The sequence below is a fragment of the Carica papaya genome, chromosome 6, assembly GCF_054855325.1.
Source record: "Carica papaya isolate Zhongbai chromosome 6, ASM5485532v1, whole genome shotgun sequence".
NCBI lineage: Eukaryota > Viridiplantae > Streptophyta > Magnoliopsida > Brassicales > Caricaceae > Carica > Carica papaya.
In genome coordinates this window covers 20,608,217-20,625,841 of record NC_142314.1, presented here as the reverse complement: position 1 = coordinate 20,625,841, position 17,625 = coordinate 20,608,217, and the positions used below count along the sequence as shown (strand labels likewise).

At 35.0% G+C, this 17,625-nt stretch overlaps 1 long non-coding RNA gene across 1 annotated transcript; it reads left to right on the top strand.

Annotated features, from left to right (window-relative positions):
* The first annotated feature begins 10,881 nt into the window (after nt 1-10,881).
* Nucleotides 10,882-17,250, top strand: LOC148253393 (uncharacterized). Its single transcript, XR_015821801.1, has 2 exons — nt 10,882-11,424; nt 17,038-17,250. It is a non-coding gene; the product is annotated as an uncharacterized LOC148253393 (long non-coding RNA).
* Nucleotides 17,251-17,625: the final 375 nt, after the last annotated feature.

Sequence of the window (17,625 nt, the reverse complement as noted above, 5' to 3'; positions counted from 1 at the left end):
TGCTCTCTGCACAATTTTAATTTACTTCTTTATTATTTATTATTTATATATTATTTTCATTATATTTAAAAAGTTTAAAAATATATGTTGATCTATAATTTAAATTTAAATTATAAAATTAATAAAAATACAAAGTTTTTACCTTGATAACTTTAGAGTTTTATTCAATTTTTTTATTGAGTGGAGAATTAGTATTTACTTATTAAATTAATTTGTGACATTTTTATCAATTTATTTTCTTGACTTGATTTTAACTTATCAAAATTTTTTTTTATAAAATTTCAATCAATTCATTTAATCATATTATCTTAGTTCTAATTATATATTGATTGCGAATTAAGTATAAAAAATGTTTTAGAGATTAAATTTTTATACTAATTGAAATTGTGTGAATTTTTTATCACATTATTGATCATAGATTCTGCATAATTTAAATTTAAATTATTATTAAAAACAAACTCTATTGCCTTTTTAGATTTTTCTCAACTTATATTAAACAATTAAAGATTAATTTTTTATACGAAGACTTTATTAATTTTGTATTTTACTTATTAATTTATATTCTTAAAATATATATAATTATAATTTATTATTTATAATTTATATTTATTATAAGTTATTTAAATAATTTTTATTTTAATAATTAAAATAATATAATTAATATACAATATTATCACGCACATATGTGCCACACACTTCAAAAACCATCATGCACCAGACCACACAATAAACATAGAATTTTTAGATATCTTACATAATTGTACCAGATCACACAATAATTATAGTGTGTCATACATCTGCACTAAATGAAACAGTAAATACAGTGTACTCAAATTTCACACATACACACACTGATTACATATTTCACATGTTACATATTTCACATGCTTAATAATAAATAAACACACATATAAATACACACCTATGCATATATTACTATAGAGATATGTACCCTTATTACATACATTTACACACATAATGTACACTTATACATGCAAATATTATACATTTACACACACATACTTACATGCACACAAAAAATAACATATTTGTATATATATGCACACACAAGACTTATTAACATGTACACATACACCGATAATATGTACCAATACATACACACACATACAAATTATTCCCACAGTTATATTTGTACACCCACAATCACAATCATGCATACACACACTGATGCAGAACTGGATCAATAATGCAATCCAAAACTCTGTATATACATCAATAATCAGACACTCAAAACCTTAAATAAATCCTCCCTACTTGACTCACACTCAGCAGGGGAGTGAAAACCAAGGTTACAGAAAAAAAATAAAGAACTAGGTTGTAAAAGATGTTGCAAGACTTACCTCGATAAATGGTTCTAATTCCTAGCGCAATAAATCGATCAAAGACTCACTCACTCACTCTTGAAAGCTTGGAAAGTTAAAGTAAGAATACTTAAATTTTATTAATAATATGAATTGTGAATACAAGGGGTGGTGACCTCTATTTATAAAGTTTACCATCCTTATTTGACTTAAATAAGAAAAAAAGAATCCTAATAAAATTCTTAATCCTAAATTGAATAAAAAATTCCATAATTAATTAAAAACAAAAAACAAACTCTTAATTAAATAATTATTTTCTACTTGAGTGGCTAAGACTCTCATTTGGACTCTTCCTTTGTATCCATTTTTTGTCTTGTACTCTAATTCTCTTTCTTTTCATTTTGCAGGTGGCAGCTGGATAGATTGTTCCCTTTCAGAGTTATGAGCGAATCATGAGTGTAGAAGTTAGGTAGGACCCTACCTCCCCTTAACCAGCACAAACTCTGCCATGTTGTGTGATCTTCTTCCTCTTCTCTCTTTTTAATTTTCTTATTATACTCATCTTCAACATTCTTCTTCTCTTCTTTTTCTTATTCTATAGTCATGTAGAATTATTCTTTTTGGATGTAGATTGGGAAACATGTCAATAAATTAAAGGTGGTTTGTGGCAAGGAGGATTCTTATTGAGTTGAGGTGTCACTGCTCTCATAATCTTCCTTCCTCTTTTGCATCTTCATCTGAGCATTCTCTTATGTTATTCTTTATTTGTTTACCTCTGTTTTGCAGGTAGTCAAAGTCCACTGAGATAGCTTAAACCTCCTTAAAGAGAAACATAACTCAGCCTTTCCTAGTTTGGTGTAGCTCCCCCGTGAGTGAGTAGGAATGCACCTCCATATTCTTTTTTTAGTCAAGACTAGATATGGTTGGTGTTTTTCTTGTTTTTTTTTTACCTATTCTTGTAGCTTCTTGGGCTTTAAAGCCGATTTATTAGGTGATCTATCCTTAGACAAAAAGATTGAAAGCTTTTTGGAAGCTTTTGGTACAAACTCGGGTGATAGGTCCCTCTAGAACTTGAATCTTTCTTCCATCTTCTCCCCAACTATCTTATTAGTCTTCTAGGTAAGCATCTTTTCTTATGTCTCTTGTAGCCAGTTTTACCTCATCCTCTCTTTCTTTGAGAGAATTCGTTCTCAAATTGTCATCTATATCAAAAAAGAAAAAATTAGAAACATTAAATATAGTAGAAACTTCGTATTCACCGCGGGTGAGTAGGAATGCACCTCCATATTCTTTTTCTAGTCAAGACTAGATATGGTTGGTGTAACGGCCCCGGAAAATATAAAAAAGAAATGAGTATTTAAATATATCGAATGCGGAAGCGAGATCAAAATTTCAGTTAACATCCCTTACACGAAAAACAAAAAAAAACGTACTTAAAATATAAAAGGTTAAACTAACTAAGAAAGAAAACTCGAAAATAAACTATGCGTATGACTACAGAGTCTCTAGGCATCCCCTTCGTCGTCCTCCTGCGGAACGGGCTCGGGAACCATGTCTTCCTGATCTGAAATGGTTAATTAAGGAGTGAGCTACACTAGCCCAGTAAGAACATCACGATATCTCACCGTCACGGAGATAAAGGTGGGTAGAAAACCACAAAAAGACCAATGGAGCATAATTTACAACAAACTCGCTTATTAACATGAAAACCTTTACCATCCACTTACCTTGGTGGAATTTATGAAAACAATATGAGAAAAACAATAACATCATCATAATCATTGAATAATCTAAGCTGTAAAACATAACACTTATCACGCCTCTTGTAATTCAATCATTGTACAACATATCTTTTTTTTCTCATTTACCAGCCTACTAGTATCCGTGGGGGTCCATAGGGGTTCCGCTACCCGTTAACCTTTAACATTCATAATCAGTTTCCAGGGCCGTCCCCATACCCCGTCCGGTATGGGCGCCAAAACCATGAACCTCAATACCCCGTCCGGTATGAGGGTGAAACGGGCCGTCCCCATACCCCGTCCGGTATGGGCGCCAAAACCATAAACCTCAATACCCCGTCCGGTATGAGGGTGAAACGGGCCGTCCCCATACCCCGTCCGGTATGGGCACCAAAACCATAAGATCTCCATACCCCGTCCGGCATGTGAGACCACAATCCCGGTAGGGTTCCCTACGGACCCGGTCCGTCCACCATCTCCCAGGATATCTAGTCAGGCTGACCCCCATAATACAATTATCAGTCTACACAATCTTTCATTTTTCTTTTCCTTAATCAGCATCATCAATTCACATTTAAACAAGCAAATCGTAATTCATACCAAACAGACAACATACAGTATCAGTTTTTCAGTCATTCAACCCATAATTAATAAAAACGTAGTACATGCACACAAATCTGTAAAATGAACACATCAAACCTCATTTTGCATTTAAAGCTGTAAACAGGCCAAATAACAGTAAATCATCAATCACACTAGACTCGGGCTCCATTAGCAACCTTAAGCAATTTCACACATGCGTTAATTCAAGAAATACCGTTTTATCATTTTGAACTTTAATACCGTGATAGGAAATAGGGTGAGGGGTCCTTACTTGTTTTCGGGATCCGAATACGATTCACAGTGCGCCTGCAGGCTGTCCCTAATTTTCCCTGAATTTTTCCCGGGGAACTGAAACACGCTAACAGTACCTGCACGTGTTCCAAAAAAAATCCAAATTAGGCCCAGGGCCTCTTTCAGCCTAAATCGCAACTCCGGCACGGCGGCTCCGCCGTGCTCCGGCGACGGCGCCGCCGCTGGCGGCGGCGAGTCGCCTCGGGTTGACTGTTTTCGGCCGTTTTTGGCCGAATTCGGCCACACTCGCATTGGTCCTTGTCAGAAAACAACCCTAGGGCCCTCGGGGGGCCAAAAAATCACGGAAAAGCGGAGCTTACCGGCGGCGGCGCTCTCGGGTACGGCGACTCTCCGGCGAAGTTCGTGTTTTGGTGATTTGGCTTCGGTCAACCTGTAGAGAAAAGAATGGTGATCACGGTGATATAAAAATTGCATCGAACGGAGGCCGGGAAGGGCCTCGTCGGAGGCAAAAACCGAGAGGGGGCGCGGCGGCGCCGCTGGGCTTCGGCTGCGTATTCCGGCCGTTTGGCCGGGATTTCGGCTTCGATTTGGCCATAGGAGAAATCAGTGGGGAAAAACGAGTCGGGGGTATGAAATTTACCTCGATCGGCGGTCGGAAATTTCCCCGGTGCGGCGGCGAGTGGCGGCGGGTGGCGGCGGTCGGCCTCTGGTTCGTCTTCTCCGGCGAGCGGCTGGCGGCTAGGGTTTTTGGTCTGGTGTGGGGGTTCTATTTATAACCCCTTGCCTTTTGATCACAGCCGTTCGTTTCGTTTTAATCTGGGCCGTTCGTTTTTGATTGAATCTGGGCCGTCCGTGCGTTTGAATCTGGGCCGTCCGATCGCGTGATTGATCTGGGCCGTCGGATCGCACCCACGCGGATCGCCAACGTGGCTCCTTTCGGAGTGACGCGATCTTGCCACGTGGCAGGCCCCGGTTGGCCGGGACTGCTGACCGGGCCTGCTGACGTGGCTGCTGACGTGGCCCCCCCCCCCCTTTTTTTTTTTTTTTTTTTTTTTTTTTTTTTCCTCCTCCTTTCCGGGCGCTACAGTTGGTGTTTTTCTTGTTTTCTTTGACCTGTTCTTATAGCTTCTTGGGCTTTAAAGCCAATTTATTAGGTGATCTATCCTTGGACAAAAAGATTGAAAGCTTTTTAGAAGATTTTGGTGCAAACTAGGGTGATATGTCCCTCTAGAACTTGAATCTTTCTTCCATCTTCTCCCCAACTATCTTATTAGTCTTCTAGGTAAGGATCCTTTCTTATGTCTCTTGTAGCCAGTTTTACCTCATCCTCTCTTTTTTTGAGAGAATTCGTTCTCGAATTGTCATCTATATCAAAAAAGAAAAAATTAAAAACATTAAATATAGTAAAAACTTCGTATTTACCTAGAAAATCAATTTTATAGGTATTGTCATTGACACATTCCATGACTTAAAAAGGTCCATCTCTCGGGTGTCCAACTTAGATTTCTATTTATGGAGAAATCTTTTCTTTCGTATATGAATCCATACCCAATTGCTAGGTAAAAAAACTAACTTAAACAATCTTCCCATGTTTTCAAATTTGGGCCAACTACAGCTCCCAACAAGGATCCTAAGGTCCTATTAATGACCTCAAGATGATCATTAGTCTGTGAGTAATATGCAATGGAGAATAATAGCTTAGTTCTTAATTTATCCCGCATAACTCTCCAAAAATGACTAAGAAATTTTACATACCTATCACTCATAATAGTTTTAGGAATGTCGTGAAATCTCACAACATCACGAAAAAATAAATTTGCGATATTTGTCGCATCATTATTTTATGGCATACAATGAAGTGTGTCATGTTACTAAATCTATCCATGACGAAAAATATGTTAGCACTACTTCTCCTACGCTTAGGCAATCCTAATACAAAATCCATAGATATGCTTATTCAGGGTGTTCTAAGTACATGTAAATTTGCATATAATCCATTAGGTAGAACCCTAGATTTGGCATGTTTAAATAAAATGTACCTACTACAATTGTGTTCAACATCTTTCATCATGTTAGGCCAATAAAAAATGTTCATGCAATATATCTAGACTTTTGACTACTCTAAAGTGCCCATCAATCTCCCACTATGAGCCTCACACACCAGTAATTCTTTAAGTAAACACTTCAACACACATAACTTACCATCTTTAAGGAGAAACTCATCACACCTATAAACTTTTTGAAATGCATGATGTACACATACATGATTAACAGTAGAAAAATCATTATCATTAACATACATCTCTTTAATACGTGTGAATTCTAACAACTTAGAACTAAGTGTAGAATCAAAGAACACTTGTGAGATAATGCATCAGCAACGTTATTATCTTTACCTTGTTTATACCTGATTAGATATGGAAAATATTTAATGAACTCAACCAACTTATCATGACAACAATGGAGTTTACCTTGGTCCTTTCAATGTTTTAAGAATTCATAGTCGATGTGGATCACGAACTCCTTTGCCCATGAGTAGTGATGTCATACTTCTAATGCTCTCACCTAGGCATTCAATTCTTTGTTGTAGGTTGAGTAATTCAACAGTGCACCACTAAATTTCTCACCGAAATAAGTCACAAGGCACCCTTCTGCATCAAAACTACTCCTTTACCCATATATGAAGTGTCACTTTCAAGCTCAAAAGTTCTATTAAAGTCAGGTAAAGCCAAAATAGGTGCAAAACATAATTTATCTTTAATAAAGTAAAAGCATGCTTTTGTTTTTTAGTCCATACAAATTTTATATTTTTCTTTACCAGTTCATTTAATGGTGCTGTAATAGAACTGAAATCCGTAACAAACCTACAGTAGAACCTTGTTAGACAATGGAAACTCCTTACCTCACGAGTTGATGTCAGGGTAGGCCATACTCTGAGTGTTTTCACTTTATCCTCATCTACTTCAATGCCTTGTGTACTAATTATATATCCCAAAAATATCAATTTTTTACTGCAGAAAGTACACTTATTGACATTGACAGATAAATGTTCTTTCTTAAGGACCTCAATGACAAACCTAATACACTAAAGATGATCCTCTAAAGACTTGATGTATATCAGGATATCATCAAAGTAAACTACCATAAATTTACTTAAAAAAAGGTCATAGAACATGGTTCATAAGTCTCATGAAGGTGCTAGGGGCATTCGATAACCCAAAAACATTATTAACCACTCATACAACTCATAGTTGGTTTTAAAGACAGTTTTCACTCATCCCCACATTTCACCCTAATCTAGAGGTATTCATTCTTAAGAAATATCTTGGTAAAAATAATAGATCTACTCAACTCATCCAACATATCATCTAACCTAGGGATAAAATATCTATAATTTACTGTAATCTTGTTCTTGACTTAGCAATCCACACACATCCTCTAATAACCATCCTTTTTAAGAACAAGCAACACTAAAACAACATAAGGGCTCAAACTCTCTCTCACATGTGTCTTACCTAACAATTCTTCTATCGGGATTACTTCGATAAGTTAAGTGGTTGGGAATTGAAACTTTATGAATAGAGTCAATATAATATTTGATCCCTCATAGTAGTAGTAGACCATCCAGAATCTCCTCCGAGAAAACATTTTCATATTTCTCTAAATGAAAGAAAACATAACTAGGCAAAAACGTCTCAATGTCAAAACATTTAGATAGGCTGCTTTGTACTGAAGTACAATTAAGCTTCTTCACTCATTTTGCTCTCCCTCATATTTAAACACTCTTCTTTTTTTCTCTCCCATTTTGTTTCATTGGGCCTTGTTTATTTTTCTTTTAGGCCTTTTTTATCTCAGTAGGTTTTCTTTATTATTTTTTTCGGCCTCTTTTTCTCTCAATTGTTCTTTTTTTTTTCTTTTCGGCCTCTTTTCTCTTAATGGGCAATTCTTTTTCTTTTTAGCCTCTTTTCCTTTTTTTTTTCTTTTTCTGAATATTCTTCAAATAATTTCTTGATTTTGATTTAATCCGCATAGACCTCCTTTGGAGATAGAGGTGTCAAAATGTACTTTAAGACATCTAAACGTAAAGAGTATTGATTTTTAAACTCATCGCGAGGTACCTATATATCATGTCATGGTGAAGTTAGCAGGATATAACTGGCATGCATGGGAATGATATCATAACATACTTCATCTTTATACTTACCTATGGAGAATAGAACATTGACTTGTTTGTTTGCCCTAACTTCTCCACATTCATTGGGCCAATGTATTCTATAAAGATTAAGATGTTTAATGTATGATAACCCTAACTTATCGACTAGTAGAGTACTGGTAATTTTGGCACAACTGCCCCCATCTATGATCAAATTGCATACATTCTCATTCATAAAACATCTAGTGTGAAAAATATTCTCTCTTTGATTGTTATCCATTTCCATATATTACATATTCAGTGCTCTCCTAACAACTAGGATTTCACCTTGCACTGGGGCTGCTAAATTGTCTTCACAATCATCTAGTGATGTGCAACTATCGTCATTATTATTGTACTCACTAACGCTCTCTATCTCGCCATCATCTCATAATAACATGATCTTTTTGTTGGGGCATTGCGAAGCAATTTATCCAACTCTAAGGCACCTAAAACACTTAATAGAACTTTATTTTTTAGTATTAGCATGTCGTTTAGGGTTACCTTTAGATTTATTAGAGCTGGACTTGTCCTTCCTTTCTTCAAACCTCTTCTTCTCATCTTTTCTAGACTAGCTGGAACTATACTGAGGAGTAGACAAGTAATTTCCTATGGAGAAACCCTTGTTCTTTAGTTGCTTCCAATTTTCATAGTCATGTACATCATCTCTTCTACATCTATATAGTGATGTAGCTCCACAACATTGACCATCTCTTTATTTAGGTTATTAAAAAATCTAGCAATAATGGCTTCTTGACTCTCATAAACTCTGACCCTGATGATCATCATCTCCAACTCCTTATGGTAGTCTTCCACAAATATGGATCTCTAGGTCAATATTTAGAGCTTTTGGTGCAATTCCCTTTAATAATAAGATGAAACAAACTTCTTCCTCATGATGGACTTCATCTCTCTTCAGGTGGATATAGTTTGGTCTCCATCTCTTCTCCTGATAGTGGTCACTTGATCCCACCAAATAAGTGCATAATTTATAAACTTGAATGCTGTTATTTTTACCTTCTTAGTTTCACTATAGTTGTGATAGTTAAAGATCAACTCTATCATTCGTTCTTACTCGAGATAGGTCTCTGCATTATTCCTACCTCTAAACGGGGGTATCTGCATCTTGATGGATCTGATGTCATCGTCTTTCCTCCGAAATTTTCTATCGACCTCACTATTGTCGTGACTCATCATCATCCTGACAGTGTCAGTGTTTGGGATGGCTATGGTTCCTTCCTCCATCTCTCTCATCCATCTTTATTGTTATTCCTTCAATGGTTAAGCTCAGTTCGTTGTACATGTCTTCTATCCTAACCTCCACGTGTTCTTCTAAGGTCATAGGTTCGTTGGCTTCACTAGGTTGTGACATATCTAAAAAAAATATTAATAAAAAAAGAAAAAAAAATCTGTCACTATCACTCGTGTTTACCTTTCTCTATCTTCTTTCGTCAAGTTAAGTGTCAGAATTTGGATCTCTTGAATCAAGATAAGCAAGATTGCCTTTAAGATTCTGTAAAGAATTCTAAATGAGATCTTGTTCTCTAGACGTTCAAAAATAAGCACACAGAAGAAGAATATGTTATGCTTTTATGCTTATAACTAAATAGTTATGATGCAATTAACCACTTATATATAATAAAATTAGAACACTCAAAAAAGAATGAAACTAAGAGTAGAAAAAGACAATCCTTGATTTAAAGCGTCAAGAATCTGACTAATTTCTGTAGATATAACCATAATGCTATACATAATTATTCTACCCAAATAACGGTTATCCTTTTATGACTCACTTGAATTTCTATAATGTAGATACTAATGCAGACTAATGAATGTAATATTGTAAAAAGAAAATCACACACCTTTTTGACTTTTGATGTGGTGGTTGATCGGCCTTGCTTGGACTAATATTTAATATTGGAATTTTCTACTTCAAGATTTTTTTTTACAAAATCTTTTTTTTTTCTCACATAATTTTTTTTTTTCACAGAAGTATTTTCGCTATAACAACAACGGTAAAGAAATTTCTTGAAAAGAAACTAAATACAGTAGCACTTTATACATTGATTGCTAATTTAATATATGAACCAAATGCAAATAGTAAATTGGAAGGATATTAGATTTACCGTAGCCTAAGCTCTAATATCAAGTGATACGAAGCGTGGGATCAACAATGCAATCCAAAATTCTGCATATACATCAACAACTAGAAATTTAAAATCTTAAGTAAACCCTCCCTATTTGACTCACACTCAACAGGAGAGTGAAAACTAAGGTTATATGAAAAGAAATAAAGAACTAAAATTGAAAAGACCCCACAAGACTTACCTCGATAAGTGATTCCAATTCCTAGTGTAAAAAATCAGTTAAAGACCCACTCACTCACTCATTCACTCTTGAAAACTTGGAAAAGTAAAATAAGAATATTTGAATTTTATTAATAATCCGAATTGTAAATACCAGAAGGGGTGGTGACCTCTATTTATAGAGTTAACCATCCGTATTTGACTTAAATAAAAAAATAAGAATTCTAATAAAATTCTTAATCCTAAAATGAGTAAAAGAGACTTGAATTTAATTAAAAATAAAACACAAAATCTTAATTAAATAATTGTTTTCTCCTTCGGTGGCTAAAACTCTCACTTGGACTTTTTCTTTGTATCCTTTTTTGGTCTTAAACTCTAATTTTTTTTTTCTTTTTATTTTGCAATTGTTGTTCTTTTTTTTTAGAATTATGTGTGAATAAGGAGTGCAGAAGTCAGGTAGGGCCCTATCTCCCCTTAACCGACACAAACTCTCCCATGTTGTGCGGTCTTCTTCCTCTTCTCTTTTTTCAATTTTCTTCTTCTACTCATCTTCAGCATTCTTCTTCTCTTCTTTTTCTTATTTTGCAGCCATACAGAACTCTTCTTTCTGGATTTATATTGGAAAATTTTGAGTAAATTGAAGGTGATATGCGACAAGAAGGATTCTTCTCGGGTTGAGGTTTCGTCACTCTCATAGTCTTTATTCCTCTTTTGCATCTTCATCTTAACTTTCTCTTTTATTATTATTTATTTGTTTGCCATTGAGATAGTTCGAGCCTCTCTAAAGAGAAACACAACCTAGGCTTTTCTAGTTTGGTGTAGTACCCATGCGGATGAGGGGGTCTATACCTCCACGCTCTTCCCAAGTCAGGACCAGATATGGCTAGTGTTCTTCTTGTTTTTTTGGACCTGTTCTTGCAGCTTATTGGGCTTCAAAGTCGATTTATTGGGTGATCCAACCTTGGACAAGACGATTGAAGGATTTTTATAAGCTTTTAGCGCAGGCCCAGGTAATAGTTCCCTCCGAGACTTGAATCTTTCTTTTCACTTCTCCTCAACTAGCTTCTTGGTCTTCTGGGTTAACATCATTCCTTATATCTCATGTGTCCAGGTTTATATCACACACTCTCACAACCTATAGATATAGTTTCACACATCATATATAATTTATACACATAATAATATGTCTCCGTATAAGATTAACCCAATCTTACCTACAGTCTGATCAAAAAGGTATCTGAATCCTTAACAGTTCATGTCTATCATCTCTTAATCCCCGTCACCATTTGGATGTTTACTTTGTTTACAACAAAATACAGACATTATTAACGACGAATAATATCAAAAATGATACAAAATGATAGAAAAACTGATTATACTTTTGACACTCAGTCTCCAATCACCATAGTCGCATCACCGCATACCGAATTGACACGCACTACGACATGTGCCACCATTAGAATCAACACGCATTACCACACACACCACTGCCAGAGTCGCCATGTGCCGCTGCCGCTTTGGCTGAAACACCATAGAACCATGGGGAGTCTAGATCTGGAGCAGATCCTGCTGAAAGCACCGGATCTGGCTACCTGCGCCGTCTAACCGCTCCTCCCCTGCGCATTTTTCGCGATCTACCTGCTCTTCCCTATCATACGCCTCACCTTCTGGTTCCTCGTGTGAAACTGCAAAGCTAGTTTCTTCTTTTTGTTGCACACGAACTTTGTAATATCCAGACCTAGGTAAGCAACCCAACCCATCTGTTTTAAAATGATGCAGTTTTGAAGCTAAGCATTTGAAGCTCAAAAAGATGCAACTTTGAGAAACCCCAAAATGACGTCGTTTTAATGAAAAAAATAAATTAACGGTGAAGATTTTTCTCCAAATTCCACGGTTCAGATTTAATGAGGACCGCTATAAATAGGTTCAGAGTTTAAAAAAATGAAAGAAGAAAACCTTATCCTCCATATGATCAGGAAATAAGAGATGAAGGGGAGGTAGCCATGGAGAGAGAGAGAGTAAGAGAGAGAGAGAATATGCGAGGAACAGTGGAGGAACATAAAATCCAAAGCTCCTTTGACATTTTCCACCACCGCCAAGGTAGGTCATAGTAAGCTCTTTTCTCTGAGTTTACCACAAGCCGAGCAATTTGTATCCCATTTCCTACTTTCTTTCTCATCTTTCGTAATAGTAGGTGTATATAAGTGGCAAAATATGTAAATTAAGTGAATAAGCTTTAACATCACCATGGAAATGCACCGCTTGGCTTTAGATTTAAGAGGATAAGAGTAGTTTATACTCTAAATCCCTGAATTTAAGTTAATATAGTGATTTAAATCATTGCTTGTGATGTGATTGTAATTTTGATCATTAGTGTGAATATCCCAGTGATTTCATGATGAATATATGAAAAACATGAAATGATTGAGTGTTTGAGGTGAGGGAGTCGGCTAGTATGGACATGCATGGAGGGTTTCGAGGTTGAAGACTGTGGAAGGGGTTTTGATGTTAGGTCCGGTCGGGTAACCCATAGGGTCCAAATCTAAGCCCATGTTAATATTATTAAACCTCAGCCCGGTAAACCTTTTAAATGGTCTTTTAATAAAAAAAAAAGGGAGAAATAAGTGTAGATGAATCGAGCCCAAGCCCAAGTGGGTATGTATATGTACTGGGCTTAGTAATAAGTTGTGTGATGGGCTTAGTAAAATGAGGAGAGTCGGAAAAGAGAAGGGAAGATAAATGTTTAGGTGGAGTGAGCCCAAGCCTAAATGGAGATATACTGGGTTGAGGAATCAATCTATTTGATGGGTCTAATACTAAAATAAGAATGAAAAAAAATAAAGGAACAGAGTCCAGTCTTAAATGGGTTGATTAATTCAATGAACAATAAGTATAATATTCATTAATTAGAAAACAAATAGTGGCAGTAAGGAATTAGTAATATTGATAAATTAACAAAATGAGTTGTTTCATTGAGCTTTTAGCCCAGAAGCAAATAAAGTAAATTTAAATTAAGGATTATATGGGTTCCTAGTGTGCAACCAAAAAAACAGGGTCAACTACATTTCAAGTAATAAATAGTAATGGGCCATGGTACAAGATGATTATGATGGGCTAGAGATCTTGATGTGATACTGGCTAAAAACAAGCCTCAACCAGGGGAAGACAAAAAGCAGGGTAGTACTGATGATCTTTCGGGAAGCAAAAGGAAACAATTGCGAAGTAATAATACTTTAGACCACTCTATCCCTGATTAAATATCAAACAACAAGGCCAAATCCATCAAACAAAAATCCCAGCCTAAGAAGAAATGATACCAAAAGTGCCTGAAACCCGAAGGGTAACAGACCTCACTACTAAAGAACGACTCAACCCGAAAATTTTGACCCAAGAAGAAAGCCCAAAATATAGTCTAAGTATGATTGTCTGTAGGGTACACGTGTTGCAATGCACATACAGGATACTTGGCCCCCCATATTTCCCGGTATTCTAAGGTCTCAAAAGAGACCAATCGGAACGACCTTATAACCCACCGAAAAAGAGGAAGCAAACAAATTTCTCAACGTATGGACACGGAGACCCACACACGAATGAGACTGCACGCTCGTGCGTCGAGCTTGTAACCCAACCTGCACGACCCACGCATGCACACATCCACGTATAGTCACACGAACTTGTGTACAAGCACACGACAGCGCCCACGCGCACGTCCTGCTGGGTCCACGTGTCAAGCCAAGAATTGGCCTTACCGACCCTATGTGCAGCCCGCAATCCAACCTATAGGCCTGTTTTGCGTGACCTACGCAGGTCGGCTGGTCGACCCAACCCGCACAGGTTGTCCAAAATCGGCCTTTCCCACTTTTAAATTATTTAATAATTTTATTTTATTATTTTTAAGGCTTTTGGACTCTACCTTTTAATTCTCCATGTTTTTAAATTAATTGTCACATTTTAATTAATTACCTCACACATTTTATATGGAAATCATATGAGATAAAACCTATCCTATTTTTTATTATTATTTTAATGTTTATTTTATCTCTACGATTATTTAATTGATTATCTTGTAATTATATGAGATAAAATAAATATTTTATAATGTAATTATCTTAGAATTAGATAGAATTTTATATACAATATTATTTTATTAATTACTTTAAGAGATTGTAATAATCTAGAATTATTATGGAAAATGCTATCAATAAGCTTTTGCCCATAGGTTGTAAACACATCAATTATAAACAATTTAAGAGAAATTCTTGAAAGCAAGCTTAGGTTTTTATTCAATTAATATTTTTTGCTAATTTTTTTAGTTTCTTCAAGTTCTTCAAGAAGTAGGAGTCTTCAGAAATTTTATTGAACTAATGAGCAAGAATCAACTTATTGGCAAGTGACGCGGGAAGGTATAAGGAGGATCGAATCTACTCCTGAAATCTACTCAACGTATACAATACCGAAACAATAACAGCTAAAATAACCCATCTCTCTAATTGAATCTACAATTCTAAAATGAAATCAAACATAAAGATTAGAAAAATAAACAAGGAAAGAAAAAATGTCACAAACTTACTGATAAGTTGATCCTCATTCCTTGGCTCAATAAGACTTTTGAAGACTTCCGTTTCACGAAGAACTTGAAGAAGCTAACTTTAACAAAAATGCTAAAAAAAAAAGTTGAAACTCTTAAGAATTCTCTCAAATTTATTCTCAAATGTGTTTTTTACATCATAAGGGCAAAAGTCTATTTATAACATTTTCCGGTCAATCTAGATGAATACAAAAATATTGAGATAATTAATAAAATAATAATTTAGATAAATTTCTATCTTAATATATGAAAATTACATAATAAAATAAATATTTTATCCTAAATAAATTAATTAAATAATCTTAAGAGATAGACTTACATTAAAATAATAAATAATTTAAAAAATATATTTATTCCATGTGAAATCTATTTAAAACACATGTGAAAATTAATTTTAACACATGAGTATTTTAAAAAGTGGGTTTTAAGCCTTTTTAAAAGGGTTTTAAAATAAAATAAATATTAAATAATATTTAAAAATAAAGGAAAAGAGGGGTCAACCGGTCCGCGCGGGTTGTGCGAGAAAAAGCCCACAGGAGTCACGGGCTAAGGCCTTAGGCCGTTTTGCTGGGCTGTTTGTGGGCCTGTCTACACGGGATGTGCACATTCGACCCTTGGGCTTGTGTGCTTGTGGTTGATTCCGTGCGGGCCTAGAGGGTCGCATGCGTGGGTGCTCTTTGGTGCTCGTGTGCGCGATCCGTGTTGGCACGTGTGAATGTTCGTGGGCTATGCAAGCTGGGTTGTGTGTCCGATGCACGTGTGGGTCTCCTTGCTTGCGTGTGGGCCTCCAGATGGAGGGGTTTTTCAGGCGGTTAAGTTTCAATATTGCATATATTAATTGGGTTATATGAGTTTATTCGATGCTCCCGATACTCTCGCGCGTCAGATATAGAATATTAGTTGAGGAAATTTATTACAACTTTGAAATTGTAAATTATATAAAAAGTAGCACTATTAATGAATATAATACCTTAAATAAATATTAGATATGTGATTTGGTGCAATAATTAATGGAGTAAATAAGCTTTTACGAAATTATAGAAGAGTTGCGATTGATGTATTATGAGAAAAATATATAAATTGTTGGGTGACTATGAATTTTTGGAGAATTTAAATCATTCATGTGTAAAAACGTTTATGCATGAATAAATATGGAATTAGGACTTGCCCAAGAGTTGAATAAGGATGAATTAAGTAGGAATTTCAAGGTACTATATGAAATAAATTATGATCGAGAATACTTGAGATTAACAATAAAGATTCCCTTATCATTGAGATGTGAATATACGTGCAGTCTATAATTGGTTAAAAATGATTGTGAACTCTATCTTATGGACCATTTGTTACTTCTAACTATAACTGTAATTATAATTTGTATCTCTATGGGATAATATGAATTGTAACTATGATTGTGATTATGACTATAACTATGACATGTGAATATGTTACTATGACTAGGTCCATATTGATAGTGTTAGTATCATTTTCTTAATCATTGTGACTAAATATTATCATATGAAATAATACAATTTATGCATGTGTATTTGTTGTGTTTGGCGAATGATGAGAATTTATTGTTATGTGAAATATGATTAAGGAATGGTACTCTATGTATGAATATGAGTAATTAACATGAATACGATATTGCATTTATGAGATTGAGAATAAACCAAGAGTAATTTATGAGAATGTAGTTAGGTAATTGTGGATACTTTTTGAATGATTTAAAAAATATATAAGAATGAAAGATATGTGAATATGTGCAATCGATGTGAATATGACGTTATGCTATTGAGATTAAGAAATTGTAGATATCATTTGAATGAAATGAGGTATATGAAAAGTGAATACATGTAATTAATAAGATCGATGTAGTAATAGTTGGGTGTAGAAATCAGATGATTATGAAGGGCGTGGTAAATTTAAGGTGAAGGTAATAGTTCGAATCTGTATATTATCTATGATATTTGGATTGAAGTATTAAAATATTCTTAATGAGCAAGTGGTGCCTCACTCATTTTTTTTTCAATTCCAGAACAGGAAAACCAAGAGCAAGTTCAAAGTTAAAGGAAGACTTGGAAGAATTCTTTTATGATTTTGAAAAATTATCCTTGTAAAATATATTTAAAAATTTATTGTAGTAATGTTATTAAAAATTTTGCGAGCGTCATAATTTCTAATTTTGCACAAAGGATGTATAATTGAATTTCAAATTTTAGTATATTGTTGTGCTATTTATTAAGTTCTATATATGTGGTAGTACTCCTTTCTTAGTAAAGGAGGCGGGTCATTACACTCTCTCTACAAAGAAACTCTATTTAAGAAACTGTATTTAGGGTTTCCTTAAATACTTTTCTTTCCAAATGTCCGATCTATTTCTTTCAAATCTAGGTCGTTCATCGCACCTCTTTATTTAGGTCGTTAGATCAGCATCCAGATACTCGATGCAATCATGACCGTTTATTTCTTTGCATTTCTTGATCGCTAAATCAAATAGATCTCAGTTGTTCATTTTACGTGAATAAAATAACCTTACGTGATTGGCAAGCTTTGATGCCTTAACTATTGAGGTGTCAAAACGTCTTGAAATTTTTTATATTTTTAATTTCAGAAAATCCTTAAA